We start from the raw sequence: 13491 nt of genomic DNA on the forward strand, positions 1-13491 counted from the left end.
ACTACACATTCAAGGACACTCAGTAAATCACCATGCTGCCAGTGTGGTCCAACTATGCCATAAGTGAGTGGCAATTCTGAACAAAAACCACTGATAACACAATAGTCAAACTAACTTCATCATCTCCGCTGAAGTCCAGATCTCCCTGGCCAACATCAAGAGGGCAGGGGAGCACAAAGTGGAGTTTTGGACCGCCGAGCGATATGCCATGAGGACCAGGGGAACATGAGTGTCCCAGTCACGTTGATGTTTAGCCATCACTAGCACCAGTAGCTCTGCCAGTGTACGGTTAAATCTCTCAACAAGTCCATCACTTTGTGGGTGGGGTGGAGGGGTGTTGTACGGGTCTTATGGGAGCCTAGTTTCTCGCAAACACACGGGACTCAAAGTCCCTGCCCTGGTCCGTGTAGATTACTTCAGGTACCCCAAATCTGCTGAACATCCCCTCCACCAACGCATCCACAATCGTCTCAGCCTCTTGGTCAGGTAAACTGTATGCCTCTGGCCACTTTGTGAAATAGTCCATAGCTGTGAGGATATAGCAGTTTCCCCTTTCTGTGCAGGGAAAAGGACCCAGGATGTCCATCCCCACCCTCTCCATAGGGTACCTTGCCAGAAACGGTTGCAGTTGGGCATGGGATTTGGCTGTGGGCCCCTTCCGTGCTGTACAGCTGCTGCACGATCTCCTGCAGAGCCCGCGGGACCACCAACTGCCACCTCATCTGGCCCGTAGCTGGTTCCTTCCAGCCCCTTTGCAGCACTACATCATACCATCGCAAGGCATTAAACATGGACCAGAGTCCCTTTGTGGCCCGTGACAACATGCTGATTTCCTCCCATTGGGGTTGTCGCTGTTCCTCAATCCACCCAAGTACTGGCTTGATGTCAGCATCTTCCTCTTGTTGATGTCTCCACTCTGTTGCATCCACAACAACCAGCCTCTGACTGGATGGTCGTTCCTCTACCCCCGTCACAGCACACTTTACATCGGGCACCAATTTGTCCTCCTCCTGAGCTTCCTTCCTCTCAAAGTAGTGTCATCTGTCTTGGGCACAGGGTCTGCGAGAAAGCGCATCTGCATTTATGTGCTCTGCCCCAGGTCTGTGTACAACCTCAAAATCATAAGCCTGCAGCTCCTCAATCCAGCGTGCTAGCTGCCCCTCTGGCTCCTTAAAAGACATGAGCCACTGCAAGGCAGCATGGTCAGGTCTGACCGTAAAGTGGAGGCCCCCGAGGTAGTACTTAAAGCTCCCGCCTTGTGACACAATAGCGGCGTACAGCTTTGTTGAAGGCCCGACTATGGTATGCCACCACTTTCTCCCTGCCGGGTGTCACCTGGGCTAGCACAGCACCAGATCCGACACTGCTGGCATCTGTGTCAAGGAAAAAGGGCAGAGTGGGGTCAGGCGGAGAGAGCACTGGGGCTCCACTAGGGCTTCTTGCAGTGAGGTGAAAGCTCCCTGGCAGCCTGCTGTGGAACAGTGTGTAGGTAGACCACTTCCTCCAGGCCTTGCTTCCGGATGAGCTGCATCCTCCCTACCATGGTGAAGCTGCAGACTGTCATGGGAGAGCGGGCCCCCTTGCTAGGGGAAGCACTGCTCACCCTGATTGTGGGGAGGAAGTATGTCCGCTGCTCGGTATGGGTTGCAAACCTGGAAGACTGTATACTGGGACTGGATGTACAGTTCGGAGCGCAGCAGGCTCGGAGCAGAGCAAGAACCGAACTGCCTCTTCAGAGCCTCGACCAAAGCATCATAATCCCCCCTGCCCTCTGGGCTCAAAAGCAGCAAGCAATCACTTTCACTTCTGACACCAGTGTAGCGTCCCTCCGACAGAAGACAAATAAGCAAAGAGACAATCGGTGTTCTGGTGGCCAGTGTTTATTGGGAATAGTAACACAGGCTACTGTGGGCCATAGCCAACACCAAAACAACAGGCAAAAACGCACTCTCCAGAATCAAAACAAACCCCCCGACTCTCTCTCCTCACCCACAACAACATTCTCTAACACCCGCGCCCCAAACACTCTCAGCCAACCACACACATGCTCTCCTCCAGACTCTCTGTCATTGGTAGCTGATCTGATTGACAGGCCAAACGGCCTCTAGACTACTACACATTCAAGGACACTCAGTAAATCACCATGCTGCCGGTGTGGTCCAGCTATTAGCGATGTGCGGATCGATACTGAAATATAGATTCCTCCGCTACCAGTCATTTATGTTCTAGAATCGATTCTCACATTAAAATATCTTTATTTTAGTAATTTAGGGTAACTTTGTAGTTTATCATTAACAGGAACACAGTGGAAAGAAACTATATCATTTGAATTGTCTACATTGCAAGGAATTACTTCCTCTTCCACCTTTCATAGTCATGTGCGAAATACGGCTGCATAAATGTGTAGCAGCCCCTTGGCATGCGCACTCATGACAATGGCTGAGCGTAATTGGAGTTACAGTATGTGCGGACATATTTACATCCACAAACAACCAAGACGTGGTTTGCGATACATGTGGCAAGAAAGTGAGGCGTTGTGGCAACACCACAAATTTGTCAAACACCTCAGAGTAAATCATATCACAGAATATGACGAGCGTATGTTGAGGCAAACTGAAGAGGAGGAGTGGACAGGGACAGGTGCTGCTAGGGCGAGACAAGATGTCTCTCATGGAGTCCTTTAGTGCTGCAGGCAGGCAAGGTGTTCAAATAGCGCACAACTTCAGGTTTTTTATTTCTATATGATGAATTCTGCATTATTAAGTGATAAGAACAGGTAATCTGATGTCCTGCAATCATTATGACATTATAATCTGAGATACAATAAATAAAATACGTTTTTGTACAAAGTATCGGTATCGGATCAGTATCATCGATACCACCCTGAATTTTACTTGGTATTGGATCGGAAAGGAAATCAGTGGTATCGCACATCACTACCAACTATGCCATAAGTGAGTGGCAATTCTGAACACAAAACACTGATAACACAATAGTCAACTACACTTCTGACATGTCTCCCCAATGTGATGTTTGTGTAAAGTTGGTCAGAAGGTTCCTTTGTAAGTGTGCATGCGTCATTAGCGTGCTGCCTGCTGTAACCCTAATTTCCTTCGGGATTAATAAAGTATTCTGATTCTGATTCTGAACTAACTTGTAACCCAGTGCATTAGAATATATTTTATTATTTAATTGAGTTTAGTTAACTACTACTGTTCTTGCTGTTTCAGAGCAACGATGACCAGATAATTTCCTCTGGGATTATTCAAATATTCTGATTCTCTGATTGAAACAGAATTCAAAGGTCAGTTGTTGATTTTGTTTGTAAGGATATTACTGGCAACTAATTTGCAAGCCATTCCAAAAAATACAATGGGCAACTAAGAGAAAAGAAACCCTCTTAAAACATTTAAAACTTACTTTATGTCCACTAATGACTATTGCCTGTGTATTTTAGGAGCTAACATTTATGATGTTAGATCAGTTGCAGAGTTTTGGCTAACCTTAGCATTGCTAATAGTAGCAGTAGACGTCTTTTTTTTTTGCTAGCATTCACGGCTTGGTGGAGAATATAGTTACGTTTCGCTTCAGGTGGTTGGTACAACAGCCAAGGACAGTTTATAACAGCTGTCTACATTAATTTACATTTGCCTTTCCTTGTTTAAAGCTTCTGTTCACAGAGAGAGCAAGTGAGACACAGAGGCTTGCCAGGACTGCTGCCCTAGCTAGTGTTAGGAGCATTATAGCATCTTTGAACCAATAACTGCCTTTGTACACACACTGTAGGAAGGTTTTGTTAACTGACAATTGAGTAGAATAATACCAGTTGGCTGTCTGTTTTGAGGTGTTGTAAAAACTCCAGTGCTTTCACCATCGTGTTAATGCTTGTCCAAGATTAGCTCCTGCTTAGTCTGTTCAGTCTCCCTCTTCTCCTTTGCATGCTCTTATGAAGCATTTCTTTTTCTTTTAATGTTTAACTCAACAGATCCACCAGTGTCTATAAAAAATAAGTCTCTAGTACTAACCACTAGCCACTAATTGCACCCAGGTTTGTTTGTTTGTGCAGCTGCTAAATCACTTCCTTGTTGCCATTAAAACAAATTTAAAATGAAATAAAACAAATTAGTAGAGGGAAATCCCAGTTTAGGGATAGCAATGAAAGAATATATTTATATACAACTAATCTAAATACCTTCTTGACAGATATAACAAAGAAACACCACAATATATTTTATAATATAAAGTTCATCAAAAAAAGTTATCTAATGCCTTTTTAGGACATCGTACTTATCAAATGAAGCTAATTTTTTCTTACCTGATCTCCATGCTTTCTTCTTCTTTCTACTTTATCCAATAAAAAAGAAAACAAAATTAAATCATTTAATTCTAAGAGACATTTATAGTAAACCAATTTGAACACCCTGTGTGCTACTACGGAAGTTAATCTGAGAACCGAGCCAATATTCTCCTTAAATGATACATCTGAATGTAATCACTAATAATAAAAAAAAGACACACTATAATGGCTGTGTGTATTGGATCTTGACTTACGTACAGGCTGATAATCAGTACAGATACTCCTTAATTTGACATTTTAATCTTAAATTTCCTGTAACAGCTGATTCCAGTGTGAGTGTGACATGCACAAAACAAAAACAAAACAACACAATTATAAAGCATTTGATTTCCTTTTTTTCTTATGAATCATAATAATATTAATAAAGATGTAGCTGTTACTACCTGCTATGCATATTTGTGCATCACAACCAATTTATAGTGCAGTTTGTTCAGCTTTTAGTTAGTAATCTTGACAGTGTTAATAAACAATACTTTACTATTTTCCTAGGTTCACACAATGAATATATTAGTTTGTACTATTCCTCATTTATTAGGATGAGTTGGAAAACCAAGCACTGAAAAATAGCATGCATGTATCCTTATAATAATATTGCGAATCACGCTGATGTATGAACCATGCATCAGTAATGACCTAGTCTTACACTTAATCAGCGATTGTGAAGATACAGAAACAAATGTACAGCATGCAGCCATTATTTTACACAACCTTCTCCATTAAATAAATTAAAAAAAATATCATGATTTCAGTGGAAGCTCATTGTTTAAAAGTAGCTGAGCTCTCCCTGGCTTCCTGATAGTTTGCATGCTGCTGGCATGCTGACTGCTGATCTCTGATAAGCAAAGAGGAAACAAACAAAGAACTAAATAATTAACACTTTATTAGGTGAAAACAAATCTTTGTTATTCCAAGAGATCAACAAAAAGAGAGATGAAGGGATATATTATCTTGTTATCAGGAGAAAAAAAAACATAGAACCTTACAATCACAGCTACTGTTGGCTTCTGTATTTGATGAATAAAGTATTGGCAGCTGAGTTTGACTCACAAAAAGGTATCATGTTCAGAACACACCCATTTATTGTAGAAATAATATACATATACAGTATAATTGATGTATTCCCAAATAAAACATTTCATTGAGAGTTGATTGTGATGTGTAAATCTGTCGAGCAGGAGCATATTCAATATATTTGTTTAGGGAGCGCTTTGGTCCAAAAAAAAAAAAAAAAAAAAAAAATGTTTTGTGGTGCTTACCTTTTACTTCTTCCATGCATGGATGTCAGGGACTAGCTTTAGAAACTACTGTTGTCATGGACCTAAATTGTCTCTGCAGTGTTCTCGTTAGCTTTCCGCCTGATATCATTTAACTTCTGTCTCACACTGAACAGTAGGTCTCACATTGAACTGCAAATTGCTGACCTAATCTGTAATTCCCTCCCACACTAGTTTCATCATCTGCCCTCTGTGGTTTGTATATTTCAGCTTGTGGCTAACTGTGTGGGGCTAGCAGGATGTAGGATTAAACTCCGTCAATTGCATGTGTGTGTTTATGAGCTGTGGTTTTATTACGAATCAAGCCCGATAGTATGGGATATCATGCTTACCTGTTGCAAGCATAGCTTTCTAATGAGTATCAGTATTGAACATCCATAGATACTACCTCAATCAGTATTGAGGTAGTATCTACCTCAATTTACCCATACATGCATGCATCCTTTTTATTTCACTTAAACGGGTCCGGTTTGCAGGGGTAGCTACATAAGCAAGGATGCCCAGATTTCCCTTTCCCCAGTCACCTCCTCCACCTTGTCCAGAGAAACACAGAGATGTATGCCAGCCAAGAGATGTGCAATCTCTTTAGCGTTACCTGGGTCTGGCCCGGGGCCTCCTCCCACCAACCTCAATAGCCAGGGACGGCAGAGTCCGCACCCTTGACCGCACCTCAACACACAATGCACTTGAAGTGGGCGGACCTGTGTAGCTACTTTGGGCCAGGCCATATGGCCTAAGGCCCATCTATCAAGCACTTTTCATCAAGCTCCCTCACCAGGCCTGGCTATAGGGTGGAGCACCGAGCAGGGTACACAGGTCCCACATACACAAAGCAGCTTAAAGGATGCTGTTAATTGTGATAGAGCTTTCTCTTTTGTAATGTAGACCTACAATATACAATATACATACAGGGTGAGCCATTTATATGAATACAACGTAATAACATGGGAATGGTTGGTGATATTAAAGTCCTGTTTGTGGCACATTAGTATATGTGAGGGGGCAAACTCCTCAAGATGGGTGGTGACCATGGTGGCCATTTAGAAGTCGGCCATCTTGGATACAACTTTCGTTTTTTCCATAGGAAGAGGGCCATGTGACACATCAAACCTATTGGTAATGTCACAAGAAAAACAATGGTGTGCTTGGTTTCAACGTAACTTTATTCTTTCATGAGTTATTTACAAGTTTCTCTTTGTTCACAGCCATTGACATGTCGGAGAGGTTAACACGTGAGGAGCGGATAGAAATTGTGTTGATATCTGGTGAACACAGTAACCGGGTCATTGCAGCAGATTTCAATGCAAGACACCCTACGAGACCACCCATCTCCCATGCTACAGTTAGCAAACTGCTTGCTAAGTTTCGTAAAACTGGTTCAGTGTTGGATTTGCCAAAATGTGGACACAAGAAAACTGTCACTAATGAAGAAACATCAGTGGCTGTCCTAGCTTCATTCAGCAAGAGCCCACGGCGTAGCACTCGCCGCATGTCACTGGAGAGTGGCATTAGTCGAACATCCCATCGGCGGATATTAGCTACTCACAAATGGCACGCTTACAAACTCCAGCTACTGCAGCATCTCAACGAGGATGACCCAGATCGGTGCACAGAATTTGCACAGGGTGTGGTATATGGGGTACAACGATAGTGGGTCCATTCTTCATCAATGGAAACCTCAATGCCACTGGATATTTGAAATTGCTACATGATGATGTGTTTCCCTCTTTATGCACTGAAGCTGGCACATTCCCCGAGTTTTTCCAGCAAGATAGTGCACCATCACATTATGGGTGCCAGGTCCGAGCATTCCTAGATGAACAGTTTCCTGGAACGTGGATTGGTCATCGTGGGCCAGTTGAAAGGCCCCCAAGGTCTCCTGATCTGACCCCCTTAGACTTTTATCTTTGGTGTCATCTGAAGGCAATTGTCTATGGTGTGAAGATACGAGATGTGCAGCACCTGAAACTATGGATACTGGATGCCTGTGCTGGCATTTCTCCTGCGGTGTTGCTATCAGTGTGTGAAGAGTGGGAGAAGAGGGTTGCATTGACAATCCAACACAATGAGCAGCACATTGAACACATTTTATTGTGTTTATAAGTGGCCAGAAACTTGTAAATAACTCATGAGAGAATAAAGTTACGTTGAAACCAAGCACACCATTGTTTTTCTTGTGTCATTACCAATAAGTTTGATGTGTCACATGGCCCTCTTCCTATTGAAAAAACAAAAGTTGTATCCAAGATGGCCGACTTCTAAATGACCACCATGGTCACCACCCATGTTGAGGAGTTTGCCCCCTCACATATACTAATGTGCCACAAACAGGACTTTAATATCACCAACCATTCCCATGTTATTACGTTGTATCCATATAAATGGCCCACCCTGTATATATGTATATATAACCACCTTTTTAATATATTATGTTGTAACAAAATGGTTGAAGGTTGAATCAAGTTCACTCTGGTGACACTCACTAAACAAGCTAATACCTTATACTGTATCTTGGAAAGTAAAACACAATTTAGCTGATCAGCTGTGGCAGAATGACTATAGATCCAAGTCCGATCACCTCATTTGGTTCTTCCTCTTAGGTAAGATGTTACAGTCTCAGTGCTCCATCGTTTGGTGCCCAGCAGGAATTATTGTGTTCGGTCAGTGGCTTGATATGCACAAAATACTGCAGACTCCAGTCCAAATTGAATTAGTCAAAGACCCAACTTACAACTTAATCAGATACAATTTCAGACCACTAATTAAGAAGAATAATTACATATGCCCGTCCCCTGTGGGGCAGAGTACTCTTAAGCATGTGTTTTAGAGGAACTGTTATTAATTATGGTGGATAAGGACTGAAATGATTATGGCTTTCTGCGTAGTCATGTCAAGTGTGGCGTGACTGAGGAAATAATTGTTTTGATCTGCTCTGCTGCGTTCAAAATCTAAAGTTAGTCTGATGAACAATTTAGAAACATTATGCTCCAATTGTGTTCTTTAAGTTCTACTTCAAAGGTATCTCTTGGATGGAATAGAAAAGTTTCCTTCCCACCCCCATCTGCTTTTTCTGCTCGTTATTTTAACTCCCTAATCCAGGGCTATATCATTCTGTGACAAGGCCGGATCTACACTGAATCCCTAATGTGTTTGAGTGAACCTCATCTGGATTGGAGGAACTAAAAAGGTAGCACTTGGTCAGTATCTTCTATTGCTACATTATTTAGGTTAGCCCTTGTGATTATCATTATTACATTTGAGGTAAGTAAAATCAGTTCACACAGAGACTGACTGAGCATACACCTTTGACTATGAAGTCAGTTTTTTAGAAACAAATAAACCATACTGATTTCAGCAGTTAGTGTGGCTAATCAAGTATGTAGAGTCATGTGGCGAAGAAAGTTTTCACAGCATTACACTGGGTCTTGTGTGTGGTGGCTATGTAGGGGAGACCAGGTATGGCTGTAACACCATCAATCTTGCCAATCAGGAATGAGATAAAAGCCACATGGTCATTTCAGTGTTTGCCCACTTCCATTCCCAATTTCACATGGTGCTTGCCGTGGCTGGAAACAACTGTGTGTAGATTTTATTGAGAAAAAAAACAAATTGTTTTGACCAGCACAAAACTTTGTTTAATTCTTAAGCAATTGGAGATAAAATCATATGACTTACAGTATAATAAATTAAAGTTTCGTAGGTAAACTCTGATACATTTCCCCCCTGTTAATTTTAAGTCTCTATGTTAATACAGTTGGTTAAACTATGACTGACATATGACTCATATGTTTTCAAAGTGCTACAACCATCCCCTTTCCCAAAGTATAAATGTTTTATTTATTAATTTTAATACTTTTACAGCATGCCTAGGCAGTGGAAAGGAAAGACTGCTAGAGGTGTGTCTGCTGATATTTTTTTTTAAAGCATCTGATGAGGTCTCAGACAGGGGCGATTCTAGGATCAGAGCTTTGGGGGTGCTGAGCACCCAGAGAGCTGCCCAGTCAGGCAAAATAAACTTTACTCGTCACGATGAGACTTCTTCTCTGTCTCTGTCAGTCCCTGCATCCTTAAATGTCTCCAGTTGTCCCAAGTTCCCTCTGACTGTCTCCTTGGTGCATTTAAACCCCTGTTCCTCCCTGTCCTCATCGTCTGCTGTCTTCGTCTCCGTTATTAGTCATCATAATTTTACCATCTCTGTGCAATTCTGCAAATTTCTTTGTTAAATCATAAGATTCTTAAATTCATCAAGTCTCTCTGTGCCTGGGTCCTTGTCACAAACAGGACATCACTGTTTTTTACATTTTAACACAATTTAATCCCCATATTTGTGAAAGAAAAGCAAAACACCTTTTTAAAAGTCTGTAACAAAACCATCAAATCTGATAAAGGTTATTTAAATGCTGCAAACGAAGAATGGATTGGAATGAAAAAAAAATACATATGGTAACCTTAATTACTGGGGGAGAATAATGAATGATGATCATAGTGAGTAAGAAGTAAACTGAGTGCATTTTTTGGACAGAGATTCACTTTTAATGTGTATGTATAATACAATACAGATATATAAAAAATACACTCCTTGAAATGTACAAATGTACAAAATATTGATTAAAAAAAAAAAATTCTAAAAATGGAGGCAACTTTGCCTATGGTACAATGTATGAAAAGATCTTTACTGCAGATACTACTATGGCTCTGGAGATGTTTTCTTTTATTTTAACCCTTTAAGACCTACCATAGAACCGAGTCCGCCAGAGCTTATATTCTCTCGGATCGGCAAAGCGTGTTTCTGGAATATTATGTTTTTGTTGCTGCAAGTGCTTTTTATGGAGTTTTTGCAAAGCTATATGTGGAAGGAAACTGTGACCTAGGACAACCTGATGGCATAAGATGTAAGTACAACTCCTCTGGTTTGATATGCAAAAAAAAATTATTGCGCTAGCTTACGTGGTTGCAGTGCTACCGGGATTTAAAAATAGTTACGCAAAACGGAGCGACCGGCTTTAACGTTGTCTTCCCAACAGTTTCACTAACATCTACACTGGATGGCCAGGAAGCGTTCATGATGTCTTCTCGGGCGCTTCTCCGGTGCTGATAATTGGCGTCTATTTTGTGTCAGTAACGTAAAAGATGGTTCTCTAGCATATCAAGACTATCTCTCCACTCCGTTACATATTCCTTTAAGACACTCCGGCACGCCCGGCTATGCCCCACAGCTCACATATAAAACAGCTGCAGACGTGACACCGGTGATCGTTTGATCTCCACTTGTGTTGTGTGTGTGTAAGAGTGCCTTGAGAGTGCTGTTTGTATGTGCATCCGTCAGGAGCATGCTTCCGCATCCTCCGTGGGCGCTGCCTCTCCCCTGGTATTCCCCTGGTAGCCGCTGTACTCTCCTGGTAGCCCCGGTATTCCCCCAGTATGCCCTGGTGTTCCCCTTGGTTGATCTCCCTTCCCCGGCTTATCGCCTCGAAAAAAAAAAGGCTTATGCGCCCGTCGGACCACGCTGTGTGGCTGCTGGCTAGCGAGTAGCTCGGCTACAGTGAGGAAACACAGCAGGGACACAGCTTCAGCATTCAAGCATACACTGTCGCCTGGGCATTGTGCAGTTCGGCTGTTGGCCTGCTTAACACTGTGGGGAATAAACAGTGGGGAATGCTACGGTTCGTGCCAGCTAATCGAAAGATTAGCCGGCCTGCGAGTAGCATTCCAGCCGGTTAGCTTGTCTGGCGTGTCGCCCACAGCTCGCGGGTTAACACAGCCAGCAGGGCTCCGCTCGTAGCTCGGCTACATTGGGGAAATGAGTTCCAAGCATATACTTTTACCTGTCAGCACTGTGACGCAGAAGCTAATAAACAGTGAAAGGGGAATTCAGGTTGCGGCTAGTGCCGGCTACCTGTTAGTAATTCCTGCTTAGCGTGTGGCCCCGCCCCCTTGCTTGGTAGCAGAAGTATGGCAGCCCACACGTTGGGCTGTGCTAGCTAAAGTAGCTGACGCTTGCATGCACTACTTTGTTGCCAGCACGAACTAGGCAGACCGTGCTTGGTTTCTGAAAACATTACATGGCCCGCCCCTCCCCCTTCTCCTGCCTCCAAAATGAGAGAGCAGTTTACTATGGGGAACATGGCTGCCACTGCTGTGACACCAGTTAGGCAGGCCATGGGCTCGTCCCCTCCCACACCTGTTGCTGATTTACTGCTGGCCCCTCCCACAACGTCCCTCCCATAGCTCCGCCTCTGTGAGGCCTGGGCTGGTGGAGGTTGACTGTCAGGTGGCGGATGTTGAAGAAGCTTCCATCCTCTCCTCCGGTGTTGCCCACCTGTCCCTGGGCAGGGGAGGACTCGGAGCCTAGGCTCAGCTGTCCTTCAACCGCCCTCCTCCCTCCTGACATCCTTTGAGTTGGGCCTAGTGGCCAGCACTGCTGCAGGCTGTGTTCCCCTGGCCTATTGCCCGTGCTTCGCTGGTTTTATACGCCAGTCGGACATCACTGCGTCTGACGTCTCGGCCAGCGGTTGACAGTTCTCCGGCCTGCGGCACTGGCTCTCTGTCTGGCACATTGTCCAAATGTTGCGGGTCTACGTGGCCGGCAGGGCCCGCTCAGTGAGCTGACACCCCCGGCAAGTCATGCCCCTGGCTGCACTCCGGGCTGTCTCCGGGCTGTCTAACTGGTTTACGCGCCACTAAGAGAACCAAGGTTACACCGTAACCGTACGATTTAATGCGACATGACCATTCAAACAGCAGTCGCTTTCTAAAACATCAGATGTGTATCGGATTCAGTACCACATACGAAAGTGACCCATATCGGATTTGAAAATATCAGATTTGTGCTCTTCACACTGTCATACCATGATCGGATATGGGTCGCATAGGGTCAAAAAAGTTGGATTTGATGCGCTTTCGCCTGCAGTGTGAACGTAGCCAAAAGGAACGTGCTTTAGGTGGAATTAACAAAAAGCAAGCCGTTTAATGATGCTGGTAAAAGAGGTACAAACAAAGGGCAAGACAAACTGAAGTAAAACTAACATTAACCTAAACTGGGAGAACTAAACAAACAACATGAAAAACCTAGACATGAAACCTAGAAACATGGCATGGAGAACATGACATGAACAACAGACGACCTGACAAAGAATGAACAGAAACACACAGACTAAATACACACAGGGGTGATTAGGGGAAGTGGAAACACATGGGGAAACAGCTGACACTAATCTGACATAACGAGACAAAGGAAGCAAAGCTGACTAGACTGACATAGGACAGAGACCGTCAAAATAAAACAGGAAACAGAATGGAAAGCTTCACAAGAAACATGACAGACCCATGTCAGAGACCCAGAATCGTGACAGTATCTGTAGTGTTATTAAAGTTTGTTCTATTAAAATAAATTACACACCAGAGTGTGTTTGAGTTACGGTCAGTCACTGAGAGACAGAGACAGACACAGTTTTTTTATTCCAATATTCCACCTTTTTGAAGTCTGATGTGGACTCTTCTTTTTCAAAAAGTGTTACAACCATACCTAGTGTACAATGTAACAACCCTTATTATTGTGGTATAGCACTGATAGGGGGTGTTGCCCTACTATTGTAGTAGTTGGGGGGAGCCTCCTAATGTATGGACAGAGTAGAGCCGTGGAGACCTGGCTTGTGTGGTCTTATCGCTAACAACGAATAACGGTCTGTTGTTCAATTTAACTGATTGGCTTCGCCGCTGATGACCGCTGGACCTGCTAGCCGCTCCTTCTTTGTCAGACTGTTGTTACAACTCTACTCATTATTTTCATAGGAATTAAAGGGGTAAGATGTTGCTAATCAAATGTACTTTATTAACTGATCAATAGCAAGTCTGAGTACC

This window comes from Neolamprologus multifasciatus, chromosome 1 (assembly GCF_963576455.1).
Source record: "Neolamprologus multifasciatus chromosome 1, fNeoMul1.2, whole genome shotgun sequence".
Lineage (NCBI taxonomy): Eukaryota > Metazoa > Chordata > Actinopteri > Cichliformes > Cichlidae > Neolamprologus > Neolamprologus multifasciatus.